The 15,994-nt window shown below is 44.6% G+C and overlaps 1 protein-coding gene across 5 annotated transcripts in view; it reads left to right on the forward strand.

The window, feature by feature from the left end:
- The window catches only part of Alkbh3 (alkB homolog 3, alpha-ketoglutarate dependent dioxygenase), a 43,557-nt gene that overhangs the window by 18,872 nt on the left and 8,691 nt on the right, over nucleotides 1-15,994 (forward strand). The window lies entirely within an intron of this gene.

Here is a 15,994-nt window from a genome sequence, read left to right on the forward strand (position 1 = left end):
ACCCTTTCTCTTCCTTTCTCCTGTTTCTCCTCTAATGTCTCTTCTTTCTCTCTCTCTTTCTCTCTCCCTTCCTCCTATACCTCCCCTACCCCAGCTTCTCAACATTTCCTATTCTTCTGTGAACAAATTGGACCTTCCAAAAGCTCCAGTTCTTTGATACAGAGGATAGGTGTACTTTTGGAAGGGGTGTGTGTACACATGTGCACATACTGGTCCTGAGAGCTTGAACTCAGGGCCCTGGCATTGTCCTTGAGCTTTTTTGCTCAAGGGTAGTGCTCACATGCTTAAGCCACAGCTCCACTTGTGGCTTTTTGGCGGTTAGTTGGAGAAAAGTGTGGGCTCTCTCTCTCGACTTCCCCTGGCTTGGGGGGAAGGGGCTTGTCCGCCCCTTCCTGGGTGGTCCATTACCACTCACGAGGGAGCGATGGCCACAGGTAGCCTCGGTGGCGTGTGGTCGCAGGGTGCCCCAAAGCCACCAAGAACAACACGGGCGCGTGGGTCCCTGGAGAAAACCTCTAGGGCTTCTGTCTATTCAAATGAGGAGCCTCCCAGATATACTGCAAAGGCGGGCACAAGAGAGGGGCCCCTGATTGGTCCCAAGGGGCTGTCCCTCAAGTGATGTCAGACTTCCTTCTCTTCCGGTTAAAGACAGGAAGGGGAGGGACAGGCTGAGGTCAGCTGTGGCCCCTTAAAGGTGCAGCTGACCCCAACAAAAAGAGTCTCACAGACTTTCTTGCCTGGGCTATCTTTGAACTATGATCCTCAGATCTCAGCCTTCTGAGTAGCTAGGATTACAGGTGTAAGCTACCAGCTCTTGGTTTATAGTACTTGTATTTTTGATGATACATTTTCAACTTATTGCAAGATCTCATTCATTCATTTATCCAGCAGTTGGGAATGGAATCCAGGGCCTTGCACATGCCAGGCAAGTGCCTTTATCACTCACTGGGTTTTGAGGCTGTATCTCTCCATGCAGCCCAGGCTGACTAAACTCATGATCCCCCTTTTCTCAGCTTCCTGAGTTCTGGGATTATAACATGTACCACTCAGCCTAGACTGGGACTTAACTTCTGCTGACAGAAAGGAGAGTCATAGTCCCTGTCCAAATGGAAATGTATCTAGTGGGGGTAGGAAGATACCACTAATTACCCAGACACAATTATTGTAAGTTCTGTGACAGAGGGCTTATAGAAGGCAGCTTGAGCTAGCGAGAGCAAGAGGGCAGAGGAGCAAGGCTCAGTAAGTTGACCCTGCAGAAGCCCTCATTTTCAGTGCTCTGCGTGATAGTATGGACATGTTTATGTGAGAGAGTTACAAGCTTTCTTATTCCTTCCTAGCCTTCTGAAGGCTGTGTGAGCCTCTAGCCCCTTCAGACAGGAAGCACCAGCCAGATTATCAGCAGTTACTATTTCTTTACACTCTTACATTTTTACCACTGCTTTTTGAAAAATATTTGGGGTCTGTTTATAGGCATGTGTGTGCGTATATGTATGTGTGTATGTACATGTACATGTATAGCAGTACCAAGGCTTAAACTTAATAGGGCCTTGTGTTCTCTGGCTTGCTCACAGCTGTTGCCCTATCACTTGAGCATATCTCCAATCTGGTGTTTTGATGTTTAAATGGAGATGGAGTCTTGCAAACTTTAATGCCTGGACTGCCTTTGACCACAGTCCTTTCGGTTTCAGTCTTCTGAGTGGCTAGGATTACAGGCATGGGCCATCAGCACCCAGTTCAACAAGGGTTAACTTTTGAAAAGACTCCAATTTTCATGAACAGATTCTAAAATCTCTGGGGATCCATAACTGCGACTAAGTTCGCAGTGAGGAAGCCTTGACAGCCATAGAAGTACTTCTTAAGGTATGTGTCTTCATCTTTTTTCTGAAGGACTAAAGGAAAATGGTTATTGTTAATCTGTTTGCTTTTCTTTCTAAACTCAGGCAGTAGCTCCAAGAGCATGCCTTATGATTCATATCATCCAAGGTGAAAGTATAAATTAGACTCATCTTCTTTGTGAAGTTTGTAGGAGCCTGGTGTTCTATAATTCTTAGGGGCCCAGCTTAGAAAGACACTATAGCATGTCATTTTCATGTTTGTCCACAGGACACCTGAGATATATTGACAGTTGTGGGAGGGAGTCTTTTGAACTCCTGTTAGATTTGACCTATCAGATGAGCTGTAATACTATTTAACTTAAGTCACAGTTCCTCATTTGAAGCGGACAAAAGGGCGGTAAGATGTCCTGCACTTCCAGTAGTTATGCAGTTTTAATACAAAGCTTTTGTTTCAGGTTGCTTACAAATTCTAGCTCCCTCACCCCTTGCAGTGGCAGTGTATTTCACAGTCTGTCACCTTGAGCAGCTGCTGATGCTCAGGAAGCTGCTCCAGTTCCCTACATACATTTTGCTCCCAGCTTCGCCTATGCTGAGATGGAAGGGAGCCCTAGGCTCCCCAAGCACCTTTCTATTGCATGCATTGGCACCATCGGCTTTGGCTTCGTGCATGCTTTGTCCTGGGATTAAATACTGCTCTCCCTTGAGCTGCCCGGCCTTCTCCCACTGATCTCCATGCCAAGTCTATCAGCTCTTGCTCATTGTTTTTGTTTCTTGGCTGATCCTGGGGCTTAAACTCAGGGCCTAGACACAGTCTCTGAGCTTTCTTTGTGCAAGGCTAGCACTACCACTTGAGCCACGGCTCCACTTCTGGCTTTCTTTCTTTACTTTTTTTTTTTATAATTATTGGAGATAACAGTCTCATGGACTTTCCTGCCTGTGTTGGCTTTAAACCACGATCCTCAGATCTCAGCCTCCTGAGTAGCTAGGATTACTGGTGTGAGCCACACACTGGTGCCTGGCTTGCTTACTTATTTTGTTTTTTGTTTTTTGTGTTTTTTTTGGCCAGTCCTGGGCCTTGGACTCAGGGCCCGAGCACCGTCCCTGGCTTCTTCCCGCTCAAGGCTAGCACTCTGCCACTTGAGCCACAGCGCCGCTTCTGGCTGTTTTCTGTATATGTGGTGCTGGGGAATCAAACCTAGGGCCTCGTGTATCCGAGGCAGGCACTCTTGCCACTAGGCTATATCCCCAGCCTTGCTTACTTATTTTGATGTTTTTTAATGCTATTACCGGGACTTGAACTCTAGGCCTGAACTCTGTGCTACCACTTGAGCCACAGCTCCACTTCTGGCTTTAGTTTGGCAGTTCATTGGAGTTACAAGAGTGAGCCACTCATGCCTGGCTTATTTTGATTTTAGAGTAAATATTATTTCTTTTCATGGTAGTAGGGTACTTGGGGACTTAGGAGACTTCTTAATCTTGTTCTTTTGTTTACCCTGGTCCTTCAGTACGTTTCCTGTCAGATAGGAAGGAAAGAGTGCCATGTCTCTACTCTGGCTGATACCAGACTCACCTATCCTAGGACCTAGGCAAAGCTGACCAAGCACACATCAGTAGATCTCTTTGTATTTGGTCAGGAAAGCTTTTCTACACTTCCAAACCCAGTTGTACTTTTCAAACCACATGGTGTCCTGCGATTGTAAAGATTTAGCCTGGTTCTTTTCTAGCTCTAATTCTATACAGAGGAGCAAACTAGAAGAGGAACTACAAAAGCCATTTGGCAGGTTGCTATTTCTCTGTCGGTTACCATGGAAACAGTGATGGCTGGGAGGGAGGGGTATTAGATAATAGCAGGAAATTTGTGATGCACTGGAGGTTTTGATGCCAAAAGCCTTGATTGTGTGTGTGTATGGGTGTGTGTGTGTGTGTGTGTGTTTTCCCTAGCAAATGACCCTGGATTTGTTCTCTCCTTTGTCAGCTGAGTCGTGCAGATATGAAGGGCTTCTTTTCACTTCCAAGTGATTGAGCTGAGGCAAATTGGACCTTTTTCTAACCACTGCTCTCCCAAAGTGTGTTCTGAAGGGTGTGCCTCCCCCCAGAGGGAATGTGCATAAAAGCAAATCCAGTGGTGAAGACTGGGAGCATGTTGTGATGGAGGTCCCAGCGCCTCTTGGCTAAGTGTTTTACATCACTGCTGGGATAAGCGGCTAGCGTATTAAAAAGTCAGCCTGCTCGTAAATATTAGTATTTCTTTCTGGGACTTTAGAAAAAGAGGAGGATATTAAAATCTAAATGAATGTGTTGATGAATAGCTTTACTTAAGATGCTGGATAAGCTAGGAGTGTGCACATTTCATGAAGTCATGGCTGAGCCCCACCTTAGGTAGCACCCCCAAGCTGCTGGTCCTGTTCCCATTCAGCCACCTGCCGTTTGTGGCATCTGCGCTGAGAGGTTACACAGCATACTTGAAGACACTCTTGATAACCGTGGTCCTTTTAAGACATACTCTAATGACATTTGGAAAATCAGGTTGCTTCCTGTTCCTCTCCCTGAGGTTGATAAACAGCACTTATCTGTCTCCTGTATACTTAACTCTGTTTCCGCAAATGGAAATGATCATGGGGAACTACTTCATGAGAGTTATCGAAAGATTTCCCATGGAAGGTGTTGTACTATTACTATCAGTGAATTTCTAGGCTGTTGGAAATGATAGATGCCACAATGTCTTACCAGAAATTGAAAAGGGAAATGAATAACAATGAACTCCAAGGCTTCTTTGGATAGTGTAATGGAGTCTCAGGGAGGATGAGGCAGCTTGTGGACCGGAAACGGTGACTGAGTATTCAAGCTATCTCAAAACCATCTGATGGTTCAGAAGGTGTGAGTGAATGCCTGTGTGTGTGTGTGTGTGTGTGTGTGTGTGTAAATACAGGAAATCTGGTAAAAGTGAATCATAGACTTGATTGTTTGCTTTTTTTTATATGGTACAAATGCTGTTTTATATTTCCTTACATACATATAGTGTACTTTGAATCTTCTCCATTGCTCTTTCTTGCCCACCCCCTTTTTAAAATAATTTTTTAAGAGCAAGTTTATTTGAAAATGAAAGGAAAGCAGTGGAAAAAAGTAGTGAAGCTCTCCATCAGGAAAGGGGCCTTAAGATGAGTTTAGTGGAGTCGCCTGCGAGGCTTTTTCACAATACAGGGCTTCTCCCATCTCTCCTCCCCTGACTTAAACTAATTTTTAACAGGCTTCAGTATTCTGTATTCATGCATATATATGAAGTACTTTGATCATAATCACCAGCTCCTGTCACCCTCTTTCCCACACTGCTTCCCCTCCCCAACAGTCCCACTTCACACTGTACTTGAGATTCTTTGGAAGCTGGAATTAATCATTTACCCCCTCAGGACCTTGTCTCAGGCTACAGTGCATGCTTTGACATCTTCTGAGAATGGTTGATTTTGGCAAAGACCCTCTCTGTTTTGAATCGGTAGTGACATTTCTGGATTCAGGAGAATGCCCTTTTCCAGTGTGCTTCTGTTGTGTCATGATTAAACATGAGATCTACTTGAAACCTGATTTTAAATCCTTGTCACAATAGCAGTTTCTCTCTCTTTTGCTATCCTGAAGAAGCATTCCTAAGGCTTCTGGTGATTTCATTACCTTTCACAAGTTGTCTTTTCATAGAGAATAGCTGCCTGGCTGTGACAGAGATGAGCTGTCTCTGAAGCGAGAGGTGGCCCTGCCCTGGAGACCCTGGAGCACCAGCATGGGCATGAATTGCGTAGCAGGTGATGAGACAGAGCAAGTGGGCAGGGCCAGGTTGTGGAGACACTCCTGAGCCACAGGAAGTGGAGAGTTTGACTTTAAGTACATCTAGAAGCCACTGAGGTTTGTTAAGCAGAAGACTGACATGGCCTGATTGACAATTTTGAAAGATCCGGCCACTGCAGTGGAGCCTAGACCAGAAAGAAGCAAGAGCAGAGGCCAGGAGACAGGAAGAACTCAGTTGGCCTTGTCTATACAAACAGGACCGAGGGAAGAGAAGAGAGGGGATGACAAGTGTAATGGCCTACATTCAAAGAGCTTGGGGTTTTGTTGTTGTTTGTGTTGGTACTGGGGCTCAAAGCCTTGTGATCTTGCTTGACTTTCTTACTCATGGCTGGTATTCTGCCCCTTGAGACATGCCTCCAGTATGGCATTTTGTTGCTTATTTTGGAGATGGGAGTCTCACAGACTTTCCTACCTAGTCTGGCTTTGAACCTCCATCCTCCAGATCTGAGCCTTCTGAGTAGATTCCAGGACTGAGCCACCAGCACCGGCAGGAGCATGGATAGTTAAAGTAGTAGGGAAGGGGGAGTCTGCTACCTGTCTGCCATCCACTTGACTGAGGGACACAACCACCTTCCATGTGAGAGAACTTCAGGAATCTGCAGACCCCCGAGTTTCCTCAGGATAAAGAGAAAGAGGGGACTTTCAGAGCTCACAAGGGTTGATGACATGGATGAGTTTGCACTTTTCTGGGAGGCAGAGGCAGGGTGCAGGAGAGAGTGGGTGTTTATGTATTTGTACAGGTCATGTCCAGGAATGTCTGGGAAGGAACTCCTGGTTGATGGGTGGCCAGTGGAGTTTGCATCTCTGCTAGTGGCTGAGGTCAGCTGTTGGGCATCATGGGACTTGTCCTATACTTTTGGAGGATGCAGGCATTTGTTTCTAATGCTATGGTCTTGGGTGGAAGCTCTTTCAAAACAGCACTTCCTTTAAGCTGCATTTCTTGGAAATGTTTTATTGCCGTCAGTGGAATCCTCGTCACATGACATCTTCTGTTTTCAAGTTATATGCAGGGTGGCTAAAATGGTTACACTGTGCCAGGTTGGTTCTTATTTAAATTCCTAACTTCCCACCTCCATCCTGCCCCCAGTACTATATCAACAACAAATCTGATCAGCAAACACCATCAGCGGATATTTCCTTCTAAATTTCACCTACCTCCAACCGGGGCTGAAGGAGGAAAGGCAGAGGGCTGCCTGCTGGCTTGGACTGCAGGGCTTCATTGTTGGTATCTGCAGAGAGCTCTGTTGCAGCCGGCAGCTGCCCGGCCTCCAGATGCTCCTGTGTGAGCTAGTGAGGCACTGGTAAGCGCCTGTAGTACTGGGATCTTAAGATCAGGGGATGGACCTGGATCACCTTTCACGTGATGGGCCTTCCAGTTCTTAATGCTTACTTACTTTCTTCTCATTCACCCTACCAGAACCTCCCAGCTCTGTGAATGCCAAAAATCAGGAGTTTGGTAAACAAACAAACAAAAACCCCTAGGTGTGTATGTGGCAAGTTTCAAACCATTTTGAACCAATAACCTCAGTGGCTTCAAAGCCGCTTGCCCAGCTCATCTCTCTCTTTAGTGGATCCTATTTCAGATCCAGCTGCTTCTGTTTTTAAAGTAATGTATTTCGGATCAATGCTGAGGGATGCCATCATTTAAATGTGGGTTGAGTCAGCAGAATAACTGCACAGATGACTTTGTGGGGTCCCAGCTTTATCATCTCCAGAATTCCCATAACTTGGGTTGTGTTGATGTAGAGTTTACAATGTGTCATCATTATACACAAAAGTCCAGCTGTTGTTCTTATGTCAGTGCTGTAGGAACAACCATGCTATCCAAACACAGCTGTAGGCATCCATTGGCCCAGCGGGGTCCCTAAGGGCAAGGCAACTCCATGGTGCAGGGAAAGCAGCTGCAGAGAACTGATAACTGAAAAAGGAAGAAGGCGTAGTATGTCCATGAGATGGGGCAAGTAGAGGAACATTTGGCTCTCAGCAGCTGCATTCAATTTTCAAATATCATTTTAGCCTCTTAGGAAGCTTTAGCTATTCTTGTCGATCACCTTTGCCGTTTATCTAGTCCCTGGGCCCAAGAATGAGGGATATCTCTGGTATAGCTATTCTCACGTTGGAAAAGCCTCTGCATGACCCCGTAGATGTTCTAACATCTTGGTTTTGTTCTTGCATTGGAAGCACACATTTGGAGCTATAGAGTAGCTCAGTGGTAGGACCCATGTGAAGCCTTGGGTTCAATCTCAGGACTGCCTAGTACAAATAGCAACAACAAAAGATTTTGGAAGGTTCTGTTCTCTGCACCATTCTCCCTTTCCTCACAGCTTAACTCCCTCTTGAGATAACTGCTTTGTTACAATGGTACTATTGTAATTGACCTAATCTCAGACATGCTGGCATTTCCTCCATCGTTACTCATCTTTCTTTTAATATTGGTCACTAGTGTCCATCTCCTCTGGGCATGAAGCTTAACCATCACTTAGCTGCTCTTTCTCCTATTGGTTTCTGAAATACTGTCTCATCATGGCTCTTCCTATGCTTTTCTCCTTGTACTTTTTCCATCTCCTCTGAGTTTGCTTTCTTTATGTTAAAGCATGGATTAAATATAGATGTCAAAGACTATCTTCAAAGGCTGAGTGTATTAGCTCACACTTGTAATCTCTGTATAAGTCAGGAGATTGCAATTCATGGCCAGACAGAGGAAAAAGTTAGCTAGACCTCATCTAAACCAATAGCCTGCTCCTATAACCCCAGCTGTGTGGGAAGTATAAATAGTAGGACGAAGGTCTAGGCCAGCCAGGGTCTAAGTTTGAGACCCTATATGGGAAATAATGAAAGCAAAAAGAGCTGGGGGTATGGCTCAAATGATAGAATGCTTACTAAGCAATCATGAAGTCCTCATTTCAAATTCCAGGATCTGAACTCACCAACATCCCCTTTGGTTGTATTATCTTTCTCTGCACTGTTTTCTGGAGATTATAAACTAGCAGTAAACACCACATGGCCAAGGCCACTTTATGCCTTGTCATTATGGGCCCAGCGTTCCACACCAGGTGTGCGTGCTCTGATTAAATAAGCAAACGAGTAGGATCTCATCAATTCTTACAGCTCCACCATTACTTCTTTGGTGGGGTGACTTCTGAATCTCATCCACAGCATTGCTGCCAACTGTTTTCAGCTGACATGGTCTGTGTTTATGGGACATTTCCACTTAATAATAACACAGGTGACTAATAACACAGGTGACTTCCAAACTGAAGTTATAAAATTAGTTTCAGAAAAATTTCACAGTTCCATCTGCTGTAAGCCTGTTTAGCTGGTGATAGCACCATTCTCTTGGTCAGATTAACAACATAAGGTTATTTCAACTCTTCTTTGTTCCTTGTTTCCCATAAATCAATGCCCAAATTATTTCCCTTCCTTCCTCCTCCTTTCTCTTCCTTGCCTTCCTTCCTTTCCTTTCCACCTTCCTCTTTTTTTGATACAGGCAAGGTCTTACTATTTTGCCAGGCTAGCCTCAAACTCACAAGCCTTCTTGCCTCAGCCTCTGAGTAGCTGAGATGATAGTTGTATACCACCATCCTTGGCTCTTCATTCTGTTGTAGAGCTGAATCCATCTTTTTGTTTTTTTAACGTCTTAGTCACATCTTTATTTTATTTTTATTTTTGCTGGTCCTGGGCCTTGGACTCATGGCCTGAGTACTGTCCCTAGCTTCTTTTTGCTCAAGGCTAGCACTCTGCCACTTGAGCCACAGCAGCACTTCTGGCCATATATATATATATATATATATATATATATATATATATATATATATATATATATATATGTATATATAGCTGGAGAATCAAACCCAGGGCTTCATGTACACGCGGCAAGCACTCTTGCCACTAGGCCATATTCCCAGTGCCTGGCTCCATCTTGATTAGGGAAACATGGTAGGAAATGTTGGGGGGAATAGAGCTAACTCAATCTTGATTATTAGGTCAACCTGACCCCAAAATTCTGCTTCTGCAAATGGCTTGCTTAACTTCTTTGTCATTTGCTCCTCCCCCTACATCAACCTTCTAAATCTGTGAAATTATTATTATTGCGTGCTCTACCCCCTGCATCAACCCCCTACATCTGTGCTACGCTTTTACCTTTATCAACCCCAATTTGAGGACTGCTGGGGGGGGGGGGGCGGCACTGTGGCAGCTCCCGAGTCTGCACTGTGTTCTTGGCCGGTCAGCCCACTTTTCGCTGTCACACTTCAGCTCCCGAGTCTGTGCTATGTCCCCCGGCCGGGCAGTTCGCCCTTTGCTTCCCCAACAAACCCATCTTTTTGCTTGAGACTGTCTCTGAGTGGTAGACTCTTGGGGGGACGTGGAACCTCCCCGCCCCCAGATCCCATAACATTCTTTTTCTTTAAAAGTATAATTTTATTTTTTCCCCCCAGAGGACAGTTTTTCTCCCATCCTTAAGGATTCCACCCCTTTCTTAGGCCTTGGCTGGTGCAGTCTTAAGAGGGGCAACACCAGCTGTATTAGGCTGATGGTGGTGTTTGGTCCTTCCAGGCCTCATGAAATTGATTCCTGATCACCTTGCTATGAATGACACAACTCAAATGGAAACATGGCTTCACATAGAGCTGGGGAAGCACCGAATATACTCTCTTTGGAAAGTTTTGGGCCTGTAGCCTTTACCACGTTTCAGTCCTTGCGCACACACCAGGTGAAGCTTGTGTGGTGCAAATAGGCTGCATGTGGCCAAGGCCCTTTTCGATGCAACTGTTGTTCCTTTTTTTTTTTTTTTTTTGGTCATTTTGTAAGTGAGGACCTGAGACTTTTTTTTTTGTTTCGAGAAACTCAATAGCATCCAGGATAGCCTTGAAGCCCCCTTCCCAAGGGCTAGGATTATAGGTGTGTACCACTGTATCTCACTAATTCTTTCTTGAAAGGTCTGAAGATCCATCTTTTTTACAATTTGGCCTAAACAGGAAAATTACCTTTTACTCTTTCATTATCTTTAAGTAGTTGCAAAGGAGTTATGATTCAACGTGTTTATGAGTACAGTTGCATTTTGATCAGTGTCACCCCTTCTGCCTTTTACTCTTTTTTTTTTTTTTTTTTTTTTGGCCAGTCCTGGGGCTTGGACTCAGGGCCTGAGCACTGTCCCTGGCTTCTTTTTGCTCAAGGCTAGCACTCTGCCACTTGAGCCACAGCGCTGCTTCTGGCCATTTTCTGTATATGTGGTGCTGGGGAACTGAACCCAGGGCCTCTTGTATAGGAGGCAAGCACTCTTGCCACTAGGCCATATCCCCAGCCCTGCCTTTTACTCTTGATGTTCTTTATTCCAGTCTTTGGTTCCTCTGCCCTGTCCCATGTCTAGCTAGGTACCAGGTTGTATTTCCAGTAGCAGTTCTTTTCTGCCTTTTCCTTCTTCCTCACATTCCTGCCAGACCTTAGTGTGACACCTACTGGCTGTTGAGTATTTGCTCAACTGTGGGAAGATGACTGTGAGTGTGACAAGTAGGGTCCCTGCTCTCCTGGAGGTCACAGTTGTTGATGATGGCCAAAAACCCAAGAGCAGTCATCACAACTCATGGTTGGGTCTGACCTCTGTGTGGTGGGGTAAGTGGGGTTGTGACTTGATCCCGTTTACATTTGTGCAAGTTCACTCTGGATGCCACATGAAGATTAGCTTGGGGACAGGTAAGAGGAGGAGACGAGCAGACAGCGGTGGCCGAAGTGGCTGTGGGAAGCTGCTGGCTTGTTCTCAGATGCTGTAGGGAGGGAGGAAGTGTGTGGATCTGAGGAATATTTTAGAAGAATGAACCAGTAGGACTTGCCAAAATTTCAAATGAGGGAAAAGAGTTGAGAATGGACTCCCACGTTTCTGGCTTCACCAGTTAGTAAATGAAGGTGCTATTGACTCAGAGGAGAAAATGAATTTCTGTCCTTTTTGTTCGTGTGTGTGTGTGCGCGCGCACATGTGCACGCGCCTTGCTTGAACTCAGGCCCAGGTATCATTCCTGAGCTTTGTGCTCAAGACTAGCACTCTACCACTGAGCCACAGCTCCATTTTTGGCTTAAAGAGTCTGAACTATAATCCTCCATTTTATACTTCCTGCTGTAGCTGTGATGACAGATGTGTGCCACTGTTCCTAACTATTGAGATAAGATCACTGTCATGCTCACTACACATCTATCTCATCATTCACATCAGTTCTAGTAATTTGTCCTTCCTTCCTTCTCTCCTTCCTTCCTTCCTTCCTTCCTTCCTTCCTTCCTTCTTTCCTTCCTTCCTTCCCTCCTTCCTTCCTTCCTTCCCTCCTTCCTTCCTTCCCTCCCTCCCTCCCTCCTTCCCTCCCTCCCTTCCTTCTCTCCTTCCCTCCCCTCCCCTTTCTTTCTTTTTGTGCCAGTCCTGGGGCTTAAACTCAAGGCACTGAGCTCAATTACTGCCCCTGAGCTCCTTTTGTTCATGGATAGTGCTCTACCACTTGAGCCACAGCTCCACTTCTAGCTTTGTTATTGTTTTATTTTTGTTTTTGATAGTTTAGTGGAGATGGAGTCTCACATACTTTCCTGCCTGGGCTGGCTTCAAACCTTCATCCTGGGATCTCAGCCTCCTGTGTAGCTAGGATTACTAGCATGAGCCAGTGGTGCCTGGCAGATTTTGTCCTTTTTATTTAAAGGAGTATCATCTTGTACATGTTACCTGGATAACCCCTGAAGTTCCACATGTAAAGCGGGGAATTGATTATAGATGACCTGGAATAAAGATGGCATTTGGTATTGTCAGAATAGCATTAGTAAAACACTAAGAATAAATAACAAGGTAAAGTGTGGACTCAGTGCCTGTCTTTTTTTCTAAGTGTGTTGCACTGAATCCTTCAAAACTCTTGTCTAGTTGAGCTGTGATTGTCCCATCAGCAGACAAGGTGCTGAGACACTGCTCAGTCACTGCAAGATGGCTCTGATGACTACCTCTTGAAGATGATAGGTATAGTCATGGAATCACGCCTGCTTGTTCAGGGCAAGGGATCAAAGAAGGAGCTCGAAGTGAGCTGGAGCTCTCTGCACTTGTGTTTTTCCAACTCAGGAAAGTCTCCCTGTGTGCTCTTCCTGGAACAGGGGATAAAATGCAAATGTCTCAGCCAGGTTGTCAGATCTTCCCAGAATCTGTATGCAGTCTGCCTGGTCTCTCCCTGTTCTTTGCACAAGTGCTCCATGCTACCCAAACTGCTCTCCCTTAGACATGCGTAGGAAGTCCTGTTCGCTCAGGTCCCTCCCAGGCCTCCAGCTGATCTGTAGCCTCCCCTGATGCCTCCATTGCAGAAATGAATAATAACTGTGTGGCAGGTGCCTCCAGTGAGGTGAGAAGGTGAGAACCAGGTAGCAGCTTGTGTTTGTCCTTCCTGCTCACAAGTGTCTTGTTTCCATAAGCAACTTTCTGATAAAAAGAGGAGATATTTCTTAGATAAAACTGCTCATCTGAGCCCAGAAGATCTGGAAAACCAAATGTCTTACTGTTAACATTTGGAAGCGCGTTTTGCTTTCAGTGGCTTTTCCGTAGGGGGTGAGATGAACACAATACTGTCAGGGAAAGCAGTACTGTGTAGCTTGGAGTATTGTGTGGTATGGCAAAGGGGGATCGAGGAAGTACAGCTGATGACAGCTGGCATGGAGAGTTTACAGGCCAGCTAGGGTGACTGACAGGGGAGCAAAAAATGCTAACCATGTCAGCACAGATGGGAAGCCTTCGGCTGAATCTAACCTCAGACTTGGGGCTGTTGCCCAGTGTTTTTTTAAAGGAACTGAATTACATACATACATACATACATACATACACGCGCACACACACATACATACATACATATATATATATATATATATATATATATATATATATATATATATATATATATATATATATAAAACTCAGGAGCTGACTTGCCAGCCAGCTTCCCTGCGAAACCAAGAATATGGAGAAAGAGTGAGAAGGGGCTAATTCTTGGCAGAGCACCTACCAACCAAATGCAGACCCCACATCACACTGCACAGCCAGACACACCTTTTGGTTATGCTCCCTGCAGGTGTTTGTGCCCCTAGGGAGTAGTCAGGTACCTCACAATGAGAACAGGCAAGAGTCTCCTTGCAGGGCAATGGAGCTTCCTGTGGAAAGCATAGGCTACACTTACTTCCTATAGTGAGGATTATCAGGAATGTATGTGAATAGGCCACCACCAGAGTTACTCTTATCCAGAAAGTCTGTCAGGAGGATTAAGTGCCTCAAATTAAATACCTGCGTGTTGTTATAAATAGAAGCACAGGACCTGGCACTGGTAGCTCACACCTGTAATCCTAGCTACTCAGGAGATCTGAGGATTGTGGTTTGAAGTCAGTCTGACAGCAAAGTGTACGAGACTCATCTCCAATTAACCACCAAAACAAACAAAACCAGAAGTGAACTGTGAGCTATGGCCCAAGTGGTAGATCACTAGCTTTGAGCAAAAGAAGCTCAGCATGTACAGACACACACACAGAAGCATAGGAACTGGGGATATAGTTAAGTAGAAGAATGCCATGCATGGAGCCCCAGGTTTGATCTTCAGCACAAAAAAAGCAAAGGAAAACAAACATAAAAAATAATAATAAAAAAAAACTCCAAGACGTCTAGGTTAGCTAAAGAGTTAAACGTAAAAAAAAAAACACTTTTTTAACTAAAAGGAAATGCAGTTGTATAACTTTTCACAGGATGAGAAAAGACTTTCTAAGCATAAAAAGACATGAAAGTGAGCCAAAGAAAGGTTAGTATAAGACTTTGAAAAATCTCAAGCTATTCTATGTTCAGTAACATAAACACAGTTAAAGTTAGGCACTTCAGAAGAAAAGTATTTGCAAAATCTCTGATAAGGAGCCAAGAGTTTGGCCTAGTGGTAGAGTGCTTGCCTAGCATGCAGGGCGCCCTTGGTTCGATTCCTTGTTACTACATATACAGAAAAAGCCAGAAGTGGTACTGTGGCTCAAGTGGTAGAGTGCTAGCCTTGAGCAAAAAGAGCTCAAAGACAGTGTCCAGGCCCTGAGTTCAAACCCCACCACCACCACCAACAACAAAAACCTGTGACAAATGGCAAATGAGTTTCTACCTATAGATAAATAAGACAAATGTTAAGACCTCAGAGAACAGTGGACAAAGGCTGTGAAAACAGGTCACAACAAAAATTCAAGTGGCATGAAAAACTGGTGACCTGAGCCAGTAAGCACAGAGCTCTCACTTGATGAGTTGTCGCCTCTCCCCTAATTTCTTCTCTGTCATTGTCAGCCGATAATATTTGGTCAGAAGATAGATACGATCATATTTTCCAGATAGAATCACAAATTGCTATAGCCTTCTCAAGAAAACCATTTGGTAGTAGAAATTGAAAGCTTCGAAGGTCATACCTTGGGGCCTAGAAATCCCATTTGAAGGATCTATCCTAGACATAGACATATATATATATATATTTTTTTGTCAGCTATTGGGCTTGAACTCAGGGCCTGTGTGTTATCCCCTGAGCTTTTTCTGCTCAAAGCTAGCACTCTGCCACTTTGAACCACAGCACCACCTCCTATCCTGGACATATATTTAGAAATGCTTTGCCTCAAATTTACTTGACGTAGCCTTTTCTTACCTTTATTTTTTTTTTTGATAAAGAAAAAGATATAACAAAAACCTCCTCTTTATTCATAATAGTATCTTTGGGTCAACATTTAATATAGTTATTTAATACTTGGAATTCTATTGGAGGTGTTTAACTAGATTGTGGACAGTATTCTCTCCCTATTAAAAACTCTTAATTTTTCAAACGGGAGATTCCCAACATTTATAAGAAAGATTGTTATCCATTGAAATGTTTACCAATATTCATTAAGTTCTTAAACAGCTCTGGACAGAGGCCCCAGTCCAATATTTTTCTAGAATACATTCCTCTTAAGACATGGTACATGTAGATTTCTTTTTTTTTTTTTTTGCCATTCCTGGGCCTTGGACTCAGGGCCTGAACACTGTCCCTGGCTTCTTCCCGCTCAAGTCTAGCACTCTGCCACTTGAGCCACAGCGCCGCTTCTGGCCGTTTTTCTGTATATGTGGTGCTGGGGAATCGAACCTAGGGCCTCGTGTATCCGAGGCAGGCACTCTTGCCACTAGGCCATATCCCCAGCCCACATGTAGATTTCTTAATACAGGAAACTGATCTACAAACTTTTTTTTTTTTTTTTTTTTTTGGCCAGTCCTGGGCCTTGGACTCAGGGCCTGAGCACTGTCCCTGGCTTCTTCCCGCTCAAGGCTAGCACTCTGCCACTTG

Source organism: Perognathus longimembris, chromosome 13 (assembly GCF_023159225.1).
Source record: "Perognathus longimembris pacificus isolate PPM17 chromosome 13, ASM2315922v1, whole genome shotgun sequence".
Lineage (NCBI taxonomy): Eukaryota > Metazoa > Chordata > Mammalia > Rodentia > Heteromyidae > Perognathus > Perognathus longimembris.